The sequence below is a fragment of the Nomia melanderi genome, chromosome 2 (genome assembly GCF_051020985.1).
Source record: "Nomia melanderi isolate GNS246 chromosome 2, iyNomMela1, whole genome shotgun sequence".
Lineage (NCBI taxonomy): Eukaryota > Metazoa > Arthropoda > Insecta > Hymenoptera > Halictidae > Nomia > Nomia melanderi.
In genome coordinates, this window is record NC_135000.1 from 11,351,477 (window position 1) to 11,375,365 (window position 23,889).

A 23,889-nucleotide genomic window follows, 5' to 3' on the forward strand; every position below is an offset into this window, starting at 1 on the left:
GTTTGTTAGAAATTACTATTTTACGACTACAACAAATTACACGTTAAAAGTTCTGTTGATATTTAATATAAATCTTCATGATTATATAAATAGCAATGATTGGACATAAATAATATTTGTTTCTTAGCTTGAACTTAATTTAACAAAAAATTGACTAACATATTGAACAAATATCTTTACGTTTTCGCCATGTAATTTACGTTATGAAATTTTTAACAAAACATATCAATTATTTCTTAAAATATTAAGAAAGAATGGTCATTCGTGATATATACACTAGCACCAATTAAAAATCTTGGCATAAAAACAATAAGAAGTTGCCGCCACAGCTTTAACGACAACCTGCTACGTGTCACTTATTTGCATTCATTGTCAGTTTAAGTATTTTGTTGTTTCCTTATTTCCTTAAGCATTTTTAGTTTCTTATCTGATTTTATTTTTTTGGGTATCTGAAATTAAAATTTTTCTGCAGTACTACGGGATTGTTTAATGTTTCCGTGATTCCATTCTTACAAATTAAATTGTCAATTGTACTCATTAATTTAGAATTAAAGTTTTAGAGTTTCTGGAGGTAAACGAAGGTAATTAATGGTGGAGAATTGTATAAATTATCCCATACGTTATATTATGTAACTTCTCAAAGTCTATTTGTGTACGTTTCTCCTCGTCATGAGTCAATTATTTTAAGTTTCTTTGACGTTCCTTTATCATACGCACACGCACACGCACATTCAAACATTTCAACCGCAGTACATTTTTCTCTTGTGTTAATGTTTATTTTTACAATTTATTTATCTCGTTTTTAAAGCAGAAGTCGCAGTAGCGCTTGTACTTACGCACGTACATTTACATCGACAAGTAGCGCGACGGTATTCATCACGTGAACAGAGACTACATGATAATAATATTGCATTGTCTTCAACCTACATTAAATTAATAACGCAGAGCTACACTCTGCTCACGTTGTTACCATGTTGTATTTACTTACAACGAACGTATCGGAATTTTTACAATGTCGTACGATATGAAATATAGCAAAGGTTCATTAAAATGCATTAACAATTGTTGCTGTTTTCGAATTTTTCATGCACTGTGCCAATTTTGAAACGTCCGTGTTTTGCCTGCATTGGTTTTTGCATCGATTCGTTTCTATTACGGTTGGTTGTATGTTGTATGCGATTAATGGTTCAGGAAATCGATCAACAGAGAATGTGGAAGTATAGGTATGTACATCTGTACTAGTTCTTAACAGTCGACAACAGTAGTTCGTAGTTGAAAATCAGTTTTATTGTTATGCGTTACGGATACTAAAATTTGAAATTGATTCATTCATATGCAGTAGCCCTTTCAGTAGATTTAGTTCATTTGCATGCGATGTCCGGGAATTCACGGCTTCGAATTTTTTAGGATCTGCGAATAAAATATCTATATAACCGCGAAGTGACTTCGTACAAAATCTAATCATTTATTAGTCGTTTTGCACTTTTCAAAACATTTTAGAATACCTATCTAATAAATCGAAAATAATATTCATGTGTCATTTTCACAATTACAGAAAATTTATTTCGCGAAAAAGTTTGAAATTGTTGTCAAACTGTCGTGTATGGATTTGCATACTATATTGTAGAATACAGAGTACAAAAAGATGGATACAAAAAACATGGATTATAATAACGTACCGACTTAATGTATTGTAATTAACAAAATTAAAGGTTCATTTTCTTAAAATCGATAAATCGAGTCCGATTTACATTGTGTTTAGACTTGTTTTAATTACAACAGTTTCAACAATCTATTAGTACTACGTTTGAAAAAGTAAGATTGAAATGAATGAAATTGATATTTTCCTTATTGTATGTTTATATTTGATACGTGAAGCATTACTTTGAAGTCCCGCGTTCTGACCCTCGATATTGGGAGAACTGTCCATCTCGCTTCTTCTCGTTATACTCATTCTCCGACTTCGTCAAACTGTGCTCGAAGAGAAGTAACGAAGAACGCAAATGAAACGGAATACGACAAAGTAAGATACAACGATAGGAAATGAATATGGGCGTCAACATCGCAAGTGGACGTGTTCCCTTGCCGCACTTGCTCCTTCATTTCGCGAAACAAGTTACCAAATGTCGTTGGAGGACAGTACCATCCGTTGCAGCAAACCTGGCACTCTCGTCTGAGTGGTCAAATTCGAAGACGCATGCCTTCTCCACGCATGCGTCTTCGAATCTGACCACTCAGACGGGACGCATGACTTCCCAGAACGACTGCATCCGCCCCTATGACGTTACGAGCGTCAGGTTCCCAGCAACTGACGGTATATCTCGGCTAACATCGTTCGTCACTATCAAAGAAAAGAAAGGGGAATCGGTTATCCACTTTCATTGCTAAAAGACAGTTCTTTTACTCTGTTTTTGCCGGAAGTAGCAAACATTAGTAAATGCGTGTAGCTCAAGATATTTGCGGACAAATAGACCGTAAGCATGCGAGATCCATAGGTGAAGGTATGGAGGAAAAGAGAAAATTGTAGCCAGATACAAGGAGAGAATAAAAATTTCATAGAAAATCGTGAATTGTCACTGCAAATTGTTCATGTCCATTAATAGCCGTACCTATTGATGGTAACCATACTAGATATTTGACTATTAGAAATGAATACATCTTTGATAACACAAATTTGTTGATATTTATTTGTTTATTAGATTAAATTAAATTATCCACGCGTGCATATGCTCACGAAACTTCACAATACAAAGTAAGTACGCAGTACATTTGACAAGTGTACACGCGTATTGTTCGTACATGTTACCCTTTTTATACACGCTAATTTCACATTCTTTGAGTTGAATAGGGAGCATAACTTATTAAATCTATATAAATTGCAGATAATTTAAAATCTGCAGAAGAATAAAATGTATGTATCACGGACCAGTAATGGCAAATATTGATACTAGATGTTACATCCTACCCCAAATACACTCTCCATATATATTTATAAGAATAACTATTATTATTAATAATATTATTACTATTATTATTACTATTTTTATTGATTTCACATCCATCATACTATTATACGATGCCTGCAACCATCTGAAAACGTATCCATTATCACCTATCTAATAATAACAATTATGCATAGCGAAATGCTCAGTTAAAATTATAACTGCATGTACTTGTAAACCTAACCACTGTATAACCATCTCGTATATGTGACGAAATCTAAACATAGCTAGCAGTCCAACGTCCAGATTCTTAACCACTTCAACCCCCAACGTGAATCATTAAGGTCCAAATGTTTCCTCCTTTCTACTGTGGGGGTGGAGTGTAGGTTATGAAGAGGTAATGAAACACAATCCACACACACGTTTTGTATTCGCGGAAGTATCGACCTGGTATTTATTAGTATTTTACAATGCGCGGTTGTACGGTGTAGTTTGTAGGTGTGTGTATCAACAGTGTGTATCAAACTCTGTGTATCAACTGACTGGACCTCCCAGAATCGTCCTCGACGACACCTCCGCAATGTCGTCTTCGCGCGGGGGTGAAGTCGTTCTGGTTGGCCCTTTAGATCTAGATGCTTGTGGAAGGGAGTGACAGTCCCCTCCCTTCTTGGGTCTTCCAAGTTGCTAATGTTAATAACTAATTCGTCCCGTTTGCAGTCGTCGACCGTGTCAGGTAAAAAGCAAGAAACGCTTTGGCCTTAATAACACATGCTAACAGACGGGCTAGAGAGTTAAAAATGCTGGTGACTGGACGCCAGATGTGAACAATAGACAAGGAGAATCTACAGCAAGAATCGCGGGCCTTATGGGTTCAGGGATTTATGGCTGCCACGGTCCCTTCTCGTAATACTACCAAAAAACTACCAAATGTACAGTAACATCGACTCTCGTAAGTACTTAGTCAGTTAGCATCTGCGCGTCGCGCAACATTTTGTGATAACGCTGTGACAATAAATCTCTGGATAACGAACATTTGTGTTCGATCACAGTAACTATCGTTTCTCCCACAGATTGTATGCGACCCATAATGTTATTGAATTTAAACGGAAGACTTTAATAATTTAATATTTTAATGACATTGAACAATAAATTAAATACGTATAGTTAAATTATTATTATTGAATTTAAACTCTTCAGAATTGGTATCATTTAATACGATCAAATTTCGAACTGTGTCAAAGGTGCTGATCATAGTTTCAAGTTTTAATGGGGTTCATATTTCTGTTAGTTCATTTGCCTTGCCAATTGAAATACGTTTCCTTTAGCGCCCAACTGATCTTACAAGTTTCCTATATTTTGACAACGACTACATAGATTTAGTCGGCATAGGCACAGAGAAAAGTTACTCAGAATCATGTCTTTAACAATAAATTTCGAAGTCGGTGAAGTGTATCTTTATAAATAATCAGCAAAATATCGAACCTTTTTCAGTGAACATTTTAAAAATTATAAGAGATGACTAAATAAATCGTTAAGAAAATTTGCTCAGAATTACATTCTTAACAACATATGTAAAGGTCAAAGTCATCGTTACGTCCATTAAAGTAAATACTTATCGAAATAATAATGGTTGCATTATTACTTTTCTTGAAGTATAAATAACAACGATGCCATAATGATATCACTTCAAATAAAAGTATTAATAAAAGTGCATGCGATAATAATGATTTTCTATTTACTAAAATCTGATAATGAGTATTAAGGTAATGAATTTTACAAGAGCCACACATTTTGTTTGTCTCATATGCTGGAATACGAAATCAATGTGAAGGGAACATTTAAAAATTCCTACGCCCCAGCATCTCTCTCGGAGGACATTCTGAACCCACTGTCCGCATTCCCGAAAAGCGTGTCAATTAAACCTACGTTGGAGACGGCGATCAGACCCGATGTTTTCGACAGAACACGTGGGTTTTTTGAGGGATAACAGATAAGGGATTAGCACTCGGAAAAGAGCAGCGAAATATATTCTAGCGATAAAAATTTAACGTTACAAATGATAATCATTTGTTTTTCTGACAGAAATTAAGAGAAATGTGATTTGAGTATTCGTGTAATCAATACTATTTTGTCTATCCGATACTTATCGCATACCTTGTTTCTTAACCGTTTGAGTCCCACGCGCCGCTTTCCTGCTCTTCAAATTTCATGTCGAAAAGAGCCAGCGCATTTGAACGACTCAACTTTCCAGACGCATGTACGTCGCATCGCTACTCTTTTTGTATATAAGTAATTCAAGTAATATTGTATTGTATATTTTGTATTTCGTTATTACCTATTATAAATTAATATATAATAGGTGCGTGCGTGCCTGCCTGCGTGCGTACGTGCGTGAGTGTGTGTGTATAATAGTGTTGCGCTGGGTGGGTCCAGGGGTGCTCGCCCGCGACATAATTATTTACACAACGTTCTTTATACAGTTCTATTTACAATTATATAAAAATGTTGTACAATGTAGTCTTTGGTTCGATACGTCCTTTCTTGTCCACATTCGCTCGAAGACTACTCGCTTGTCTTCGTTTACTCTGGCCAACTCCTTAGCGACCAGTTTATTTCAACCGCCTTCAGGTTGGTTCAATCGTGCGTGCTGGAGGGACGAGTTCGATACATCGCAACCTCGTCAGTTCAATGTATCGCAACAGCAGTATTAACATAGATTAAGGCAAGCGCTGTCGCACTGCTTGGCTTTTCCCGGCATGAAGTAAAAGGAGCGCTATCGCGCCGCTTGGATCTTTTCGCATCTCATTCAGAAAGCGTTATTGTACTGTTCGGCTTTTCTCGAACGTGTTTTTTTAAAATCCTCTGGTACTCAAACGGTTAACCAATATCTTTGAACTCTTTGCTCTTGAGTTCTCTGGATGCTGTGTATTTGTCGCATAAGTATTGCTAGCCTACTTGCATTGGTCCCATTGAGGCCGTTTCCATGGTAATTGGGTAATGTGCCCATATTTATTTTCGTTTTCGCTCCGAGCATGCTGGTTTTTCTCTAATACAAATTCTGTAATTACTTGGACGTAATAGGCGTTCCCAGAAATTAGAGCGTCCTTTGAAACGGTAATACTCGTTTTACCGGCAATAATTCTCATTACGAGACTGTTCAAATGAAAATAGGTACTTATGCGCTCCTTGAATTTTCTCCTATGCAATTACTCGTTTCGAAATCAGAGCAATCTTTTAAATGCAGTGAGACATTGTTTAACTCTGTTCCATTCAACGTTGTTTCATTCTAACGCGGTTTTTTCCGGATTCTATATTTTTTATTAATTTTCTTTGGCACAGATTTTCAATCCGTTATACTCACACGTTACAAAAGAAGGCAAAAAGAATATTGTATTTTTTTATTTGCTGTCCAATTTTATCACTCATTATAATTCACGTATTGGGATGACCTCGTTTAATATTGTTTCATTTGCCGCTTATTTTTTCTGTAATGTAAAGCTCGCGATAAACGGGTTCCTATTGTAGTTACAAAGCAATGAATATTAATAACAGCCATAATAACTGAGTGGTAAATACTTTTGCTTACAATTGCGAAAAGTCAGCCACCTCAGATATCTTCGAAATTATAAGTTTCACAGAAATATTTGCTGAAATAAAATTGCACAGTACGAAGGGGGTCATCCGGTGGCGATAATAGTTTTTTTTGCAGGTGGAGGTACTTCGTACATTTGAAAGTTACCTCCATTTTTTTTAAATGGATCGGTATGTTTTTGCTTCCGTATCATGATACAGGATATTAACACGAATTCAACGACCTATTACATAAGGTCATTGAAGATCATAGAAAGTAGAGAAAGGCAATAATACTTACGGTTTTGGCAGTAAATAAAACATACGTTTATAGTAAGTTTTCGAAATGATGACCATTCCTAACTATTCCTGACCGTTCCTAATGAAGCATGGATATACAGAAAAGGAAGGGGAAGAGGAAGTTTTCAAAAGATAATTAAGAAAATATGGAGGGTAAGAAAAATCCCAAAAGAATGACATAAAGGGATAATAACACCAATCTGGAAAAGGGGTAACACAGAGATAGTATTCAATTATAGGCGAATCGCATTTTTGAATTCAGGATACAGCGTGTATACAACCATCCAACCAACGTGTAAACAACAGATTAATAAGAGAAATAAACGAAAAAAACGTAGTGACAGACAGTCAGGTCGGTTTCAGGAAAGGTAGAAGTACAGTGGACAATATAGTAGAAAGAAATTTCGAAGGAAGAGAAGGAAGACTCTCCGCTTTCTTTGTTGATTCAAAACTGGCTTTCGATGGGATAAGTAGGGAAAGTATGTGGGATGTATTAGAAAAAGTAGGTATCAGTAGAGAACTTGTGAGGAGGATAAAAGAAATATCTGGATCGATCGGAAATTTTGTTAGATAAAATAACATGGTTCAAGAACAGCTTTATGATGATTCTGCCAAATGTTTTGTCAACCATTTTTCTCCAGAGTTATCAAGGTTTGTTGGGGCGTCACAGCATTGTCAGTGGTAGCGGCGAATAGAGACGTTGTATAGTGGACTGTATTTTTTCTAACACTTATATTTAGATTTCTCAAGTACACTCTATCTGCTAGGTTCTTAGCCCTAAGGCGTCTATGACAACTCTAATCTAAAATTGAAGCGCTCTCGTTAGAGGTGGACTTCCACCTCTCTAGCACATTACTAGTACTCGCTGATTGGTTTTCCTTAAATTTTGACAACAACCAATCAGCGAGTTTATTTTTTCTAGAAAACACCCTTCCCTTGCGCCCGAGACGCGCCCTTTCTGGGTGGGTGTTCGTGTATGGAAAGTGGGGACGGCTCTTTAATAATCTTTAAGAGTCTTGCAAAACTCTTCCAACTAAGGGTTTTCTTCAGTCTTTTTAGATTCAGAAAAAATGTTTGTTATGATGTTTATCGAATTCGTCTCAGTATCTTCCAAAAGATGGATGTAAAAAATTGTAGAAAAAAAGGATTAAAAAGGATTTTTCCTCTGGAAAAAAAGGATTAATACAAAATTTGGTAGAATTATTTTAAAGCCCTCTTTGAACCATGTTATTTTAGTTAAACAAATTTCCGTCCGAACCGTTAGCAGAAGAATAATCTAAGCTGATCACGCTTTGTGGCCCACCTTGTATACTAGGTATCAGTAAAAATTCATATGGATTTTTAAATTAAACTTTGTACACACAGAAAGTTTTTGTAAAATAGTTTTATTTTAAAATAGTGAAACATTGATTGAAATCGGACCTCAATTCATTGCTAACGAGAAAACCGCGCGAACTTTTTTCGGTATCAAATATCCACACTTTAGAAAAGTAAAAATTTGGAGTTGTACGCAAAGCAGAGAATGTCGGAATCCCGGTGATCGGGACGGGTTGAGTCGGAATGGTTTCCTGAAAATTCGGAAACAGTTGAAATTTACGATGTAGTTTTCAAACACGTTTAAAAGTCGAAAGTTTGAATCCACTATGATACGTATTCACTGAACTCATTGAATGGCAGATGTATTTTTGAGAATCCTGAACCTTTTCAGGAACACGTACTGATTCCGTGATAGTTCCTTATACCATTTCGATCCAATAATTCCACGTTCTCGTACACTTTCTTTAATAGTTTTATTGTTAGTCGCACAATAAATAGTATAGTCATATTTGATTTATTTCGCTGACGACAAGTTAACTTGTATTTCCCAAGATACAGATGCAGCTGACGATTATAGTCGGATAAGACGATGTCATATCCGTTCGAACGTTATGACTCGAGAGTTCCTCGGACTCGTTTCCTCGAAAGATCGATTCCCACCGCCATAAGATCGTTGGTTTCTCCTGGGAAAGTCGTCTAGGAAAAGCGTCCTTTTGTTAGTCTCAAGCGCTTGTCCCCCGTTGCAACTCGAACATCTGCAAGCTATCCATGATGTTGACGAAGGGCACTGCATTTAGATTGTGTCGTCGTTTCCCGTAACCCGACGGTTCTCGCTTTCACCGATCCTTGAGACGTTATCGTTGCGTGGGAATGTCTCACGATCCCGTCCTATTTTCCATCATTTCTTACGAATAATATACATTGACATTTGATAACTGGAGGCATTCAGCAAATGAATAGGTTTAAAATGTTGCGACACGTTTTGCGTGTAGTACATTCATGTTTATTTTTCTATTAATCTAACTCGTACGGTATTATTGATAGATTTTAAAAGCTGAATAATTTAAAAATATTACCGAAAGCGTAATATCGTTACCTGTAACCTTTGACTCACTTTAACGTGTGAAATCGAATCTCAAAATGTATTCTGTTTATAGTTAAACGATGGGTAGGTAGGTATATTAAAATGAAAATGTTACTTGTGTAGGAGACAAAGAATCGACTAATTTCATATCGGATAGGAAGTCAGATCCATGTTTTTCCCTTCCCACAGTGGATGAAGTTTCTATAAGAACAGTATCATATTCTTCAGTTCTGTCATGTCATTTGTACAAGAAACATTACTTAAATTTCAGTTCGAATGGTTATTGAAGATAATATATTCATTAAAAGTCTTAAACCCGGAAGGCCAATGAGTATTGCCGCGATGTACCGTTAAAATACTAAACAATAGCTGTTTTTTGCCCCGTGCTGTAAAGAGCTTAAGTCTCTGCATGTGTCAACAGTGATTATTTTAGGTTGGTTTAATTTATTTCAATTTAGTGTTTTCATGGTTTCAATACACTTTCTTAGAAATACGTGTTGCCGCAAAATTCTGCTGTAGCCAAAGGGTTAAATCACAATTTACTAAAAGAAAGTAGATTATTGTAATTTATTAAATAAGGAAATATATTCCAAAATATATCGTGATTGATCTCGTTTTAATCAGAAAAACCTTACAATTCAATTGGTCAATGTTTTAATTAGTAAAAGTGAAAAACAGAAAAGTTTACCATTGTATTAATATCCCCTCATCCATCTGTTTCTTTTGATCTTTTCGATGGGTAGGTGCCTCCCTCTTTCATTCGCGTTGTTCTTCTCTACAGAAGGCAAACGGGAGCTCGGCTCGGATCTTATCTCGACTTCGAATCAACACCGCTGCACAATTAGTGTTCGGTCACAGTCCTGAGTTTCACGTACTAATCACGGGAGTACTGTATTGGCATGACTTACGTACAAATAAAAGGGTAAGCATGAGCAATAAATTTTGCTGGTGGAACATTAATGGTTTGTGCGGCATTTAGATAATTCCATGACTTCAATATGCAACATTTTTACATGAATGAATGCGGACAAATACATAGATCTGTTAGATAATATTTTTATTAAGTTTATGGAAGAAAATAATGGACATATTGTTGTATTTCAACAAGATAACGCACCTATCCATAATGCCAAGAAGACTAAAGAATGGGTTGCACAAAAAGATTTACCCCCTATGAAGTGGTGTTCGTGTTCTTCAGATCTGGAACCTATAGAAAATTTATGGAAAATTTTATCCGTGCAGTATATAAAACCGGGAAAGAATGTAACAATATTTAAGACGTGGAAAATTCAATAAGACAGGAATGGGAAAAAATTAAAAAATTAGCTCTGCAAAAGGTAGTAACAAGTATGAAAAACAAAATATTTTAGGTTATTAAATATGAGTAGTAGTTACTAAACAATGAGTTATAATTTATGTAGCAAATATAAATATGAATTGATTGTACTTATAGAAATTTCGTCACATTTTTGGACGCAACGTCGTAATATTTTCTTTACAAGAAATATAAAACATCTCTTTCAGTTCTGTATTTTAATTTTTTACTTTCTGTCACTCTTTAATTACATCCTAGCATCTTTCTTTCACTCTCTTATAAAAATTCTTGACTTGTTTTGTAAATAATAAAACTTCCTTCATTGCATATAAATGAAAAAAATGCTGTTGTACACGAAACAAATAACAGATTAAAAGTACCTATACTCTAATTCTATACAAGTCAATATCAGACCATATAATAGAACTACAAGAAAGTAATGAGAGATGTACGCACTTCTAAATAAGTACGTTGATAAATATGCATTATTGTAAGATGAGACAAATGTACATCATTATTTTGTTACGGTACATGTGCTAGCATTTCCTTTCTATAATGAAACAGTTTTTCTCCTATACACGAAACCCTACGATGTTAACATTTATTTCTAGGACACCACATATTCTGAGCTCGTAATATTGCGATATTATTTGTCACGGGTTCCAAATTTTATCAGGTCACTCTTTTCATAAAACAATATGCTCGCGAACAAATGGTCATTTATTCTGCTTGCACACTCTAATAGTTAGTGCATCGGTATACTTCTTATAGTTTAAACACAAATAAGGGCCCTTTCAGTCGTACCCTGTGACTTTTGTTTGACACATTTGTTCCTATCACTGATATTTTACTATTTTTATCTCCGAAACTATTGAACTTTCGATTTATGTTTACTGAAGCCTTTTTACTCAGTTTAGTGCATTGTATACGCTCTATTATTTGTACGCTACAATTCAGAAACATCCTGTATATATTAATATTCCAAATATGCGTTCGTACATGCGAATGTATTGGTAAAATTTCTAAAAATTCAAGAACTTTTAATTATTGGATCATTTTATATATTGGTAAGCGCTGTCGATTTCCATCGATATTCGATAATATTTCATTGTGAGTGTCAACTGCAGCTCTGGATCTGTCGATTTCAGATAATCGATGAATACTACGATCAGTTCTTTGAACAGTTTTTTAATGTCTTGCTTCATGAGGAATATTGTTTGATGTTTCTTGTGGTTGAGTGTGTACTGTATTGTATATAGCTTGAAGGCAAGTTATAATGGATATTTCAGATACCATAGCCGTTTCTTCACGTGATGTCATCTTTTTGCAAACATGCTGAACCTGTCAGTATTCATTGTAAAATATAGGTATTAAATTGGAAAGAAAGACAAACCGAATAAAGAGAAACTATGTGGTGTAGTGTGTAGAGGGCGACATGCGCTGTAGGGAAAATGTATTTTGTGTAAACGATGTAAGTTCGTTGAGTCGTAATAAAGAAAATTTTCTAGATCGATTTAACGTGATACTGTTTTCCTGATTCATGGTATGTATCTGCTTTAACCCTTAATACCATCGAGTGACACTCGTGTAACATAAACAGAAAAACTCGGTAACGTCATTGATTGATTCTTATATGAAGTATAAATAATTTGTGGCGGTTTACACTGCCAGCCACGAGTGTGGCGTAGCAACGCGGACCATGAAGAGAATCGACCGTTCATCGATTGTCAATTGTCACCAGCGTGAAACCCAAAAACTGCATAAAAGGACGGGTCCACGCTGGACGATTCAGAATGTAAATCTAAAGGTCGCTGCATTAACCCTTCGCGATCGGCAGATTTCGCTCTTGAGAGTACCAGCAGGTCGAATTAAATCTAGCGTTTCTCAGTTACTTTTCCTTACAGAATTTAAAGTCAATATATGGATACTAAAACACACAGAATTTGTTGAAACTGATTTGTTATATTTATTACTACTTGTAATACATAAGAATACAAAATTTTTAATCTCGGTAATGTTCTAAAATATGATATTTCGCGAAACAATCATCGATATGAATTCCTGGCTTTCGTGTACAAGTATCACAGTACGTGTGTGTTTGTCGTCTTTTTCCTGAAGTTTTCCTGTCGGAACATACTGCACAGTTTTTCTTGCCTCCTGAACGAATTATGTGATACTGATTATTTAATCTAATATCTACGAATGACGTTAAAGGTTGCGGTGTAGTTAGTTTTTGGTGCCGGAAATTTCCTACTAACTGATCGACTTAACATTTCACAAAATTTAAATGTGTTAGTGGCTTTTCGTTGTTCTGTTGTTTTGTTATTTTATACAGTATGTATGAGCTAATAATGCACATCTCGAGGCATTAAAGTTTCGCATTGCATCAGAAACGTCTTCCTTTTTTGAGGTTGTGTTCTTTGTAATATGCGTACTTGAACTTCAGTTAGATAATAGAGATTGGTATTAGTGAGGCTAATTTTTCCAGAGTGCGGGTGCAGGTTCCACCTCCTCCCTCCAGAAAAACTAATTCCACTAATACCAATCTCTGTTATCTAAGCGAAGCTCGAGTATACATATTATAAGAAACAACTGCGATAAATGATAATGAAGACGAATATTTTTAGCGCAATGCGAAACTTTAACGCTTTATAACTTTTGAACCAATACTCACTGTCAAAAATTTTAAAGTCGTTAGTGTACAGAACAATGTTCTTAACACTAAATGTCAAGATCAAACTCGTACTAGAGTTACCCTTTTTGTAAATAAACACAAGAACTCCTCATTTGCTGACATATTTTTGCGAATATGTAGAAAAATAAGGCCGAGCGTCGATCACATACATAGGAAAAAGTTGTTCGGAGTCAAGTATATTTTAAGGTCATCCAAATCGACGAGAAATCAGTGTTGTAAATAATTACCCGAGATGTTTCTCAAATACTATAATAACTTTACATGTAGTAGAAAGAGTGTATTTTATTTGTATAAGCAATATTTTTACTATACGACTCGCAATAAAACAATAAATCTAAATCAAGTCACGTGCAGAATACAAACAGGGTGCGGCAAAAAAAGCTCTCTGATTTAGAAGCAGCATTGCTTAACTTGAGGTGGGAGTAGTGCAGTGGGCATAGTCGCTTTATGTCCATAAATTCATGCAGTTTTCAGCCATCACAATGGCATAGAAACGAGAGCATCGTAATTTTATTGTGAAAGAGTTTATTACAAATGGCGAATCCGTAATAACGGCGCAGCGTTTCTTCCGGATACACTTTGCGCTCATTCGTCCTGACATATTCCGAATGCAAAAACGATTTATCTTTGGGTTTCGATCTTTAGGCAAACAGGTTCAACTGTTTGCGGCATTAACGCAGGAAATCACTGGAATTCTTCGAGGCATGGTTCACAAGAATAATGGAAAACTTCCTAGAGCTGCTTCAACGTTGCGCCAACAATGACGGCGTCACTTGAGTGATGTAATTTTTAAAATTTAATAAATCAAAACCGCATAAGATGTACTCTTCAGAAATATTTCTTTTTTTCTTGCTTTGTTTGGTTTTTATTAGCATTCGAAAAACGGGAGGTTTTTTTACCGTACCCTGTGTATTCGGATGCATTCGAGTACATTCATCTCATTCGCACACTTCCTAGAACATTCCTTCATCACCATGCATTAATTCCACGTACATTTGAAACATTTTGGATTCATTTTACATGAATATTATTAATACGTTGAATGCACAAAATGAGAAAAATATAATATTAAATTACACGGTGATCTGGCTGGATGTCGCCGTATGAGGTAACATTATTTGTAATATATAAATGTTTTCAAATAATCATTGTTTAATTGAGTGAACTATAGTAATTTGATTTGGTTGGAGGTCACCGGTGACTCTCGTAGCATTCAACTTAACCTATAAAAATCAACATTACAGAAAATCAATTTAGTCTAGAATATTGCAATGTGTTGAACATTTATTCAAAATACGTTTATCATTCGTCAATACATCGATCCCCGCACCAACGTATATGAAATTTTGAAAGGGTGGTGAGGAAGCAATATTTTAAATATAAAATTTATACTTCGGGTATTCACCAGTTTCTGAGGTATTAATAAAAAACTTTCGGTGCAGTACATTGAATTCTACCTATATAGACATTATGTACTTAACGATCCTCGCTATATGTAATAATCGTCGTCGTTGTATCGATGATGTAATAACGATATCGGCTTCAGTATGTATCGGGTGTCTTATATAAAACGAGTTACTATAACTTCGATCGCCTGAGGTCTGAGGAATATTTTATATCTCTTATTTATGTCTTTGGGGTGGCATGAGGAAAATATATCGATCCCGGTTAATTATCTCGATAACAAGTCCTTAACGTATGGTAGTGATGATACTGAATAATTATTTTATTGGTAAGATTGTTTAATCTTTATAAGATTATTTTCCAATTGTTATTTATATAAAAAGTATATTTTTTTAATATAAATTAATAATATGTAAATAGAAATGATACTAGGCATTATTAGTTGTAATAGAAATGACTAAAGGCATTAATAACAGACTTCCCGCATGTTTTATAAACTCCTATAGGATATTATCGAACATTTCAAATCATTACATAACAAAAATACAGAATACCACTCATTATAATTCATGTATGATTGAAAGCATATACAAAAATGCGCATTGGTTTTTTATTATGTATTGAAACACATATATTATATTCAAAGTAGGAGAATGTAACCTTAGTGTCAATACATTAATCGATTTATGAAATAATGTCTTGTAACAGAAATGCAAATTTCTTCATGAAGTAATGCAAACAAATTTAAATATAGTTTAAAACAATGTTTAATTATATTAGGTGATGCGAGATTAGTGACTGTAAATAGGACACCCTATAGACACTGAGACCGATATCGTTATTGCGTCCTCGGCTACTTGGTAGTCAACGACGACCATTACAGCGAGAACGGTTGATTACTAATGTCGGCATAGACAGAATTCAATGTACTGTACCGAAAATTTTTCATTAATATCTCGGAAGCTAACAAATATGCAAAGCTAAAATTGTTTATTTGAGATTCTCTTCCCTCCCTCTCCAATCCCAGAAAATCTCATGTTAATCGGCAGTGATATTTTTCGAAACTACAGTCAAAATAACAGCGGATAAGTACTTAGAACGACTTACGTTTTTATAATCTTGAAAAATTTTAAACAAAAAGAAGAGATAAGTTTAAATTGAAGCCGTATAAGAGTAATAAGTGAGCAATAGAGTTCATTGCGCCATATCCATTCCGAATTTATTCTTCCATATTCTTCATTACAAATAAGATATGTAACTGTTAAACTAATTTCAAACTAAATTTAATTTAACGGATCGTCAATTATGAGACAAATTTCGACTGTCTCAATATTGTTTCCTAATAAATTGTCAAAGAAAATGGTTAACGTACGAAAAGTATGTACGGATGTCAATTAATACCTACATTAACCTTAATACCTATGTTAATCATGTAATAAGAAATGATATTTGATTACTCAAGGTATTTTCGAACTCAGGATTTTATGAAACTCATCTTAATGTTAATTTCAACGTTTCATTACAAAATCAGATGTTAATGATAGAAAAATGAAAATTAACTTGATCATATTTCAAATACATTTAATTTCAAAGTCTAGTTATACTTTCGAAATTTCAATGACAGCCAAAATAATATTAGAAAAGATATGTAAACTCCTTTTAATTATGTTTTCTTATTAATGAAAGTAACTTAAGTATTTAATATAAAAGAAATATTCTAACTACCAAAATTGAAATCTCCTAGAAATAATCTGTTTAGGTAAACTGTGAAATGTACGCCATACAAATACATATTAGGTATACCGGAAAATAGTATCGTTCCTTAAATATAAAGTTTATATAAATCTTTAAAATTATATTTGGAACATTCAATCAATGAGATAGTCGCCGTAATTGTGTACGACATTTTAGCATCTGGAAACGAGTTTTTATATGCTCCTTTTAAAAAAATCTCCTGATATTTTAATTAAAATACTTTCGTATTCCATTTTCGATATCTTCATAAATGGAAAATTATTTACCGTCTAAAAAATGCTGTGTAGATGTAAGTAATTCAAAATCGAATGGGACTAAGTAATGAAAGTACGGCGGATTAGCCAAAAGTTTCCCAGTCACGTTTTCTGATTTTTTGCTGCATGACTTTTACAATGTACAGCCTTGCATTGTCGTGCTGCAATATTAAAGCTTTCTGTTAACTATAACAGCACGTTTTTTTTTCAATTGCACTGCTTAGGCGTGTTAGTTGTTCGCAATAAAGGTTGACAGTAACAGTATTTTTAGGTTTTAAGAGTTCAAAATGAATAACTCCTTGTAAATTCCACCATACGCACAACAACACTTTATTCACATGAATATTCGATTTTAGAGTTTCACATGCGAGATCCATTTTCCAAATCGCCACACCTTTTCCATGTTGTGAAGGTGTTTTTGCACTATAGACCACGATACACAATTGTCAAACTTGTATTGTTGTCAACTACAGTTTTCAATTTGTCGTTTTACAAAGTGACAATCTTCCTGATCTCTCATCATCCTCCATACGAAAATCTCGGTTCCGAAATTTTGTATACTATTGTTGACACTTTCGGTCGCTTAGGACTTCCGGATGGACGCTATTAATATTGTTCAATGGAATGGTAACATTATTTCCTTTACGAAGTTCATACAGCATACAATATTGTATATGCACCTTTATCATTTTATCTGAACTCATTCTTTTGAAATTATAATCAACATCCAGAAAAAATTAAGTAGCTTATATGGACAATTTTTGAGGTTATTTTAGCGGCAGTAAATCGTCGATTTGAGTCACACGAAGTTTGCAACATTGATTTAATTACAAATTTCAAACTGATACGACATTGCATTCCGGTATCCTTAATGCATTATTAGGGTTAAAATATCATTTGTACAGGGTGTAGTCGACTCATTGTGGCGACAAAAAGTCTGAAAGGAACCATGGGTCAGAAATGAATGATTTGCTTGCAAATTGCTGTTGAAGGTTTCATGGAAGACTAACAGGCCAGGATATCCAATGTCCTTTTCGGTTACACAAATATTGATTATTTGGGGTGGTCAGTGCAATGAATGCGTTTTGCTTTGTGTAAAATGACAAAATGTGATGTAATTTGACGTAGGGTTAAGTCCTACGTATCAAGTCTGGTGGCTGACCTATTATGTAAAAACATGTAATAGAAATGGACACTGGATATCGTGATCTTTTGCTTTTTTGTAGGAACTTCAACAGTAATTTGTAAGCATTTCCGACGTATAGTTCCTTTCCAACTATTCACATTCACGGCGAGTGGAACACGATGCAGTAATAAACAGTTTTAACCCTTTCTTTCAAGATAGAGTGAATTTTGCGATCAATTGCTTACATTCTTTTCCATCAATTCGAAGGTGTAGAATCACGTCGTGGTGGTGCTGGCATCTAACTTAGGACCACCCTGTATATGAGTACATCACTAAAACTCTAAATTTATTTGAATGGTGTTATGAGCGTAATCAAAGTTTCATTTAAAATACTGAGGATATGTATGCAGGAAGATAACATTATAATGATCTACATCCTTTATCTGCAGTCCTTTACAAAATGTGAAATGTTTTGAATTCTTCTGTACACCCTTTTTGATACAACAAACCTTTTGCAGAACATCTTTCCATGTTTCACATAATTAAGCTGCTCTGCGAAAAAAGTAACCACATAATACTTTCGGACACTGGAAAATAATGTTAATTATTCTTCGCATCAAGCTGTCCAATAAAAGATTCAAATACTAGGACAGTTGTCGAGAAAACTGAAATAAATTAGAAACAAAATGATGTTGTCGATTAATCGTATACACATATGAGTAAAGTCTGTTGCCAGTTTTTGCAACTGTACCACTTTGTAAATAAGCGAAATTTTAATACATGGCGAATTGGAATTATAACGCAGTTACCAAGGTTGACATTTTTTGCTTAAAAAAAAACGGCGCAAATGAGAAACGAGTTGTTGTGTTTTGAGTATATATGAGCTCCTATATATGCTACTTTTGGCAAAAGGAAATCCAAGAGTGATACAGTATGTAAGCTGCGCTTCCTAAGAACTAAAGTTTCATGCAAGGGTAATCTGTGAGTGGAACACTACCATGAGTACCATTTTTGTGCGTGTTTCACTCTAAGCCAGACCCAGTGTACAAATCTCAGTCTTACAACACCAGCATTTCCACTCTTTTATGACTTTAAATTTTCATGTGGCTCGCGTTTAGACCTTAAATCTCGAAAGTGACTTTTGTTTGCGATTATCATACTCGGATGTTATTATTTATATTGCACTTATTTATAATGGAATATTCATTACGTGACTGCAGGTTCACACAGTTTTTACAAATTAATAAAAATTTGTTTTTTGTAATTAAATTTGTGAAAATCAAAAGAATGAAAGATGATATGAAGATTGAAAATTTAAAAGAATTGCCTATTGAGATTTCAAATATAAAGCAGAAGTTAAAACGTGTTATTATTATGATACAATATCGTATTTTTCTTTCTCGATTATATTTCTACCCTATTTATTAATTATTATTGCGTAGTTTACATCATTTACAGAAATTCTTAATAGCACTTTTCTTATTTTGAAACAGCCTTTTACAAGATTCTCGCAATCGCATTTGCAACTTTTCATAATCCCTTTTTAGATCAACGTCCCATTTGCAATATTGGCGATATGTAAGACATCGTATAACTGATTTATAGAATAATTAGAAAAGACATAATTTTATGTGAAAAAACAAATCGAAAATATACAATAAAACTTTTTCGTTTCAAAAGTATAGATTCAATGCTCACAATCATGACTGTTCGTTTTTATTATTACATCCTATACAAATGTTTGATTTAAAAGAAAATTGCTTATTCGTTTTAGATAAAACTTTTATTACGTTTAGAAAATTTGTAAAATAGAATTTTGTTTCCTCTATAAATATTGTACATAAATATATGTACAGAAAAATTAATCTGAACAAAATTTTGTTATAATTTACGTTGATTGTCCTTTAAAATGTTTCCGAGCTATAGTTATGTATGCTTTACTTATTAACAATATGTTTAACAGTAAAATATTGTTCTCTTCATGTATGTGTACTGTGTGTTATAAATTTGAGTTGTTCATTTTTGTTACAGGTAAGACTCACAACTCAGACAAATGTGCAACAAAAAAATATTTGAAACGTTACAGAATTTTTATAATACTTTCATAAGTATTAGGTCGGTAAGCCAGTGAGATATTCTGTAGGTACTAATAATGTAAGAAAAGGTATAATCAAATTCTGTTAAAAGCATAATAAACTAAATAACTTAACAAGATATTAACAGTTGAAATTGAAAATGAACGAACTTAGTTAGAATTCCATAAATATTTATGTATACATTTTAGATTCTATAAATGAAAAAGTTAAAGTCATTGCGTGTGGAATCATTTTAATAAAATGGAATTGTTTTTTCATTGCATTCATTGCATTAACGAATAACATTGTAAAGATAATTTAGTGAAATTCCACTGGGTGGCGTAGTAAAGAGGTGGAAAATCACAGGAAAACTCGCAAATTAACAAATAATAAAGGTTTATTAATAAAGTAAGAGAACAACGGTACACTGACTGACACAAGGTATTCACTCTCTCATTATCTCAAAAAACTGCCTTGTCGCACTCATCAACCATTCTTAATATTAAACGCTAGAATATAATTCACTGCGAGGGCACTCTTTTCCGAGTGCTGATCGAAGAAGTATCCCATGCGAGAGTTGCAACAAGAATGAATCGTTTTTTAGAAAATCTGCCAATTCCCTTTGGCAGGTCGATTCCGCATCTCTCCAGCGGCTCCGGAAAAAATCCATGCGTTCCCCTGAAAACGTCGGGCCCGGTCACCGTCTCCAGCGTAGGTTTAATTGGCACCCTTTTCGGGGGTGCGGACAGTGGGTTCGGAGAAATTCGTTTGAAATGTTCATTTCACCATACACACTGAAACATGCGGCGATACAGGCATCGCAAGAAGCAATGGGTTTGAGCCTTTTCCGCTTTTTGTTTGAGTGCAACATGTATCATGAAACTTTGGAAGACTCAAACCCATCATTTTAGCGGTACCTGCGTCGCTGCAAGTTTCAACGTGTATAGGGGCATTTATAAATCTGACTCTCTCCCTCCCTCTCTCTCACTCATTTACTCTTTTGCTTTCTTATTCTTTCGCTTACTTTCTTGGTCACTCTCTCGCTCACTTTCGGCCATTTTCGACTGTCTCCAAACCCCACGCCTAACCTTGGCGACACACCCTGGCTCATGCACTCAGTTCAGCGTGGCCAGCTCAGAGAAATTGAGGAGAATTTACTTAAACACCCTCTCCGTGGCGTTACCGATTGGTTCTGCGGTAGTTGTGGGGGTCGTTGAAGGATGCCCACTAATGAGGAATGGATTAATGGAAGGGATAAGACGGAGTAGGGAAAAAGGTGGTTTCACACGGTCCCAGAAACTCATACTTAATTTTACGATTTTCACTCCGACATAACCAAGCTTTTTCTCTAATTGAAAATCTTACAATATTGGTTTGTTTAATTTTCTTTTCTTGTGTTTTTTTATCACAAATATAGAGTATTCACTCTAACTTCATCAGTCTTTAAAGTGATGTTCACGTCATCATGTTTATTGAGTCAAGTTGTATTTATCCTGTAGTTCAGTTATTCAAAAATAATTCGTTTTAGTTTATAGAAAAAAGCAAAGTTGTAACCACTATTACATTCGCTTCGTTTTTCCCCGTCAAATTGTGTCGAACCTGTGTATTTAGTTTGTTAACTTTTACAATTTCGCCGGGTATTGACAATCGAAGGTTTTACCACCACAATAGATGGAGAAAATCGATACATTTTTTCCTCTCTTAGAGCAAAACCAATTTACAATGGTAATCGATAGTTCGCCCACAGTGTAATTAACTAATATGCTTTTATTTTCATACCAATTTATCGATTCCTCGTCAATCTGAAGTTGTATAGATTGTGGAAACAAGTTAATTTTTCATGATTTAATTCAAAATCATATATTTCTATAATATTTCAACATCGAATAATACAATAAAAATAATAGCCTTTCCGTTTAGTACCTTACCATTTAAATGAAATTGTTGAAAATTAAAATAGAAAGATCCTATTTAGCCTGTTTATTCAGTACATATGACTACACATTGGATTACAATTGTACAACTTTTACATTGCAGAATTTGAATTTTACACAGTGAAGCATTAATACATTTTTTACGTAAATATATTGAATCCAGAAAAATATTTGTGAAATATTTATCAGATCATAAAAGATTTATGTTGCTGTAAGAGCAGAAGGTGAAAACTAAAATGATTCTTGAACAGTTGATTTTGATCTCAAAATGATTGTAGGATCAGAACTTTTAACCTTTTTAAAAAATTACAACAGAATTAGAAAAAATTAGACAAGTCGAATGATTACACAATTGGATCTACTTAAAGCTATATTGACGAAACTCGCCGGTCTCTTTCATATTGCACAATTCATAAATAGTAAGTATTGTAATGGCATCATAATTATGTAGTTTCCCTTGACTATTATAAAGTTACTTAAATAAGTACAATATGTATAGGCTGTTTACTGGATTTCTTATATATGATATTTGAAAAGACAGAATAAGAGGAAATACTAAATAATTCTACAATGAATTTTAATAAAATAAATGTTATTTTATCTATAGATTAAAGTAAAAAATATGTATTCATAAGTTATAAAGGTTCTGTTAGGAAGTTAGAAATAAACACGGGCAACTCTTGAATAACTCAGCAAACCTTCAGTCATACGAGGTCTTATAAAAATAACATTGTTAAAAATTGTGATAAACCTTGCATAACCCGCTGCTTCAATTACACGGCTTTTTTTAAAGTTACTTGAAAGCCGCAAGCGGAAAAATTGTAGTAGCGGTCATTGTAAAAAGTATTCATACAGCGAATAATTTTCTCAAAGGTATTGTATTGAAATTTCTGGAATAATTTAAAAAAAAGAAATAATATGATATCTATATCCTTTGTTGAAATATTAATTAATATTCATAAAATGGCGAAAATATATGCATAACAAGTATACATATACTCGTGCAGTTACAGTTTAATGGAAAAAATTAATAAAAGTGACCTAATTTAAAGGGCAGAATATTACTTTCAAATATTTTATTATTTATTGAAATTCCCTTTTGATCCTATTATGGGATGAAGCCGTTATGGCATTGAATTTATTAAACTGATAAGCATTCCGTTTGGAATAATATTCCATTCTTCTAAAAGAGTATTTTCAAAGATTCTTTAAAACTCACGTTTATGGATCAATAACAGTAGCACAGTACTTTCACGCGCTATCCTATATCGAGATAAAATTGTTCCACTGAACTGTGAAGTTATGATACCGTAAATTTAGTTTTCCTCCATCATTGATATTCAAATTTCTCAAAATTGTAAAAAAATGCATTGGATGGTTATCCTTTAAACTGAATTATTGAATAAAATATCCCTGCATATGCAGTTTGAATCCGTATTTACCTTTATCTATCTTTTTCTATGTCTGAATCCGCATTACAGACTATACGAACGATTCTTCTAGGCGAATGTTTGAAAGAGATGGATCATGATGAAGTTCCGGATTATGTGCTAGTCGCCCGGTCTTCTCGCTTATTTTTTCTGGGGTCTTCCTTTTGGATTATTTTCATGTATCAATGATTTCTTGTTCGTCGCTTCGAAATCCCGCGCCTTGACCCTTGATGCTCGATGGACTAAATGTGTACGCCTATTCCGTTTCTGCTCATTGTATTCATTTTCTGTTCCTGTCTAGTGAGATCACGTTATACTGAACTTGAGACAGTGAGTAGTGGGGCAAGAGTAGGGCCGGCGCTGTGGAATTTAGCCGAGCAGATTTCTTTAGAATTTAAGCGAGCGTCACTGTAGTTACATTTATAAATCAACGAAGCACTACGAAGGACTACGGAAGCGTCAAATTGGAAGCAGGCGAAGCGAGCGAGATGTCGCTTCAGTCCATGTGCTGTCTCTAGCCAACTTGTCATCTCCGTACTATACTTGTACAATGCTTGTCGAAATTCAAAAGCAACAATGCCCAACACGATGCTCGATGGTACTTCAATGGTGAAACATAGCAGACACAGTTTGGAGAGCAAGTCTTGCGGTGGATTCTGTGAATAATAGTATCACCCGTTCCTGTTCC

General features: G+C 34.2%; 1 protein-coding gene across 3 annotated transcripts in view; it reads left to right on the forward strand.

The window, feature by feature from the left end:
• Positions 1-23,889, forward strand: part of Invadolysin (leishmanolysin-like peptidase, invadolysin) — a 379,264-nt gene that overhangs the window by 55,060 nt on the left and 300,315 nt on the right. The window contains exon 2 of one of the 3 annotated variants that reach the window (XM_076364966.1): positions 3,660-3,891. The exons of the other annotated variants lie outside the window; for them this stretch is intronic. The gene's annotated coding sequence lies outside the window, so the exon portion shown is untranslated. The remainder of the gene's footprint in view (positions 1-3,659; positions 3,892-23,889) is intronic. 3 annotated transcript variants of the gene reach the window in all.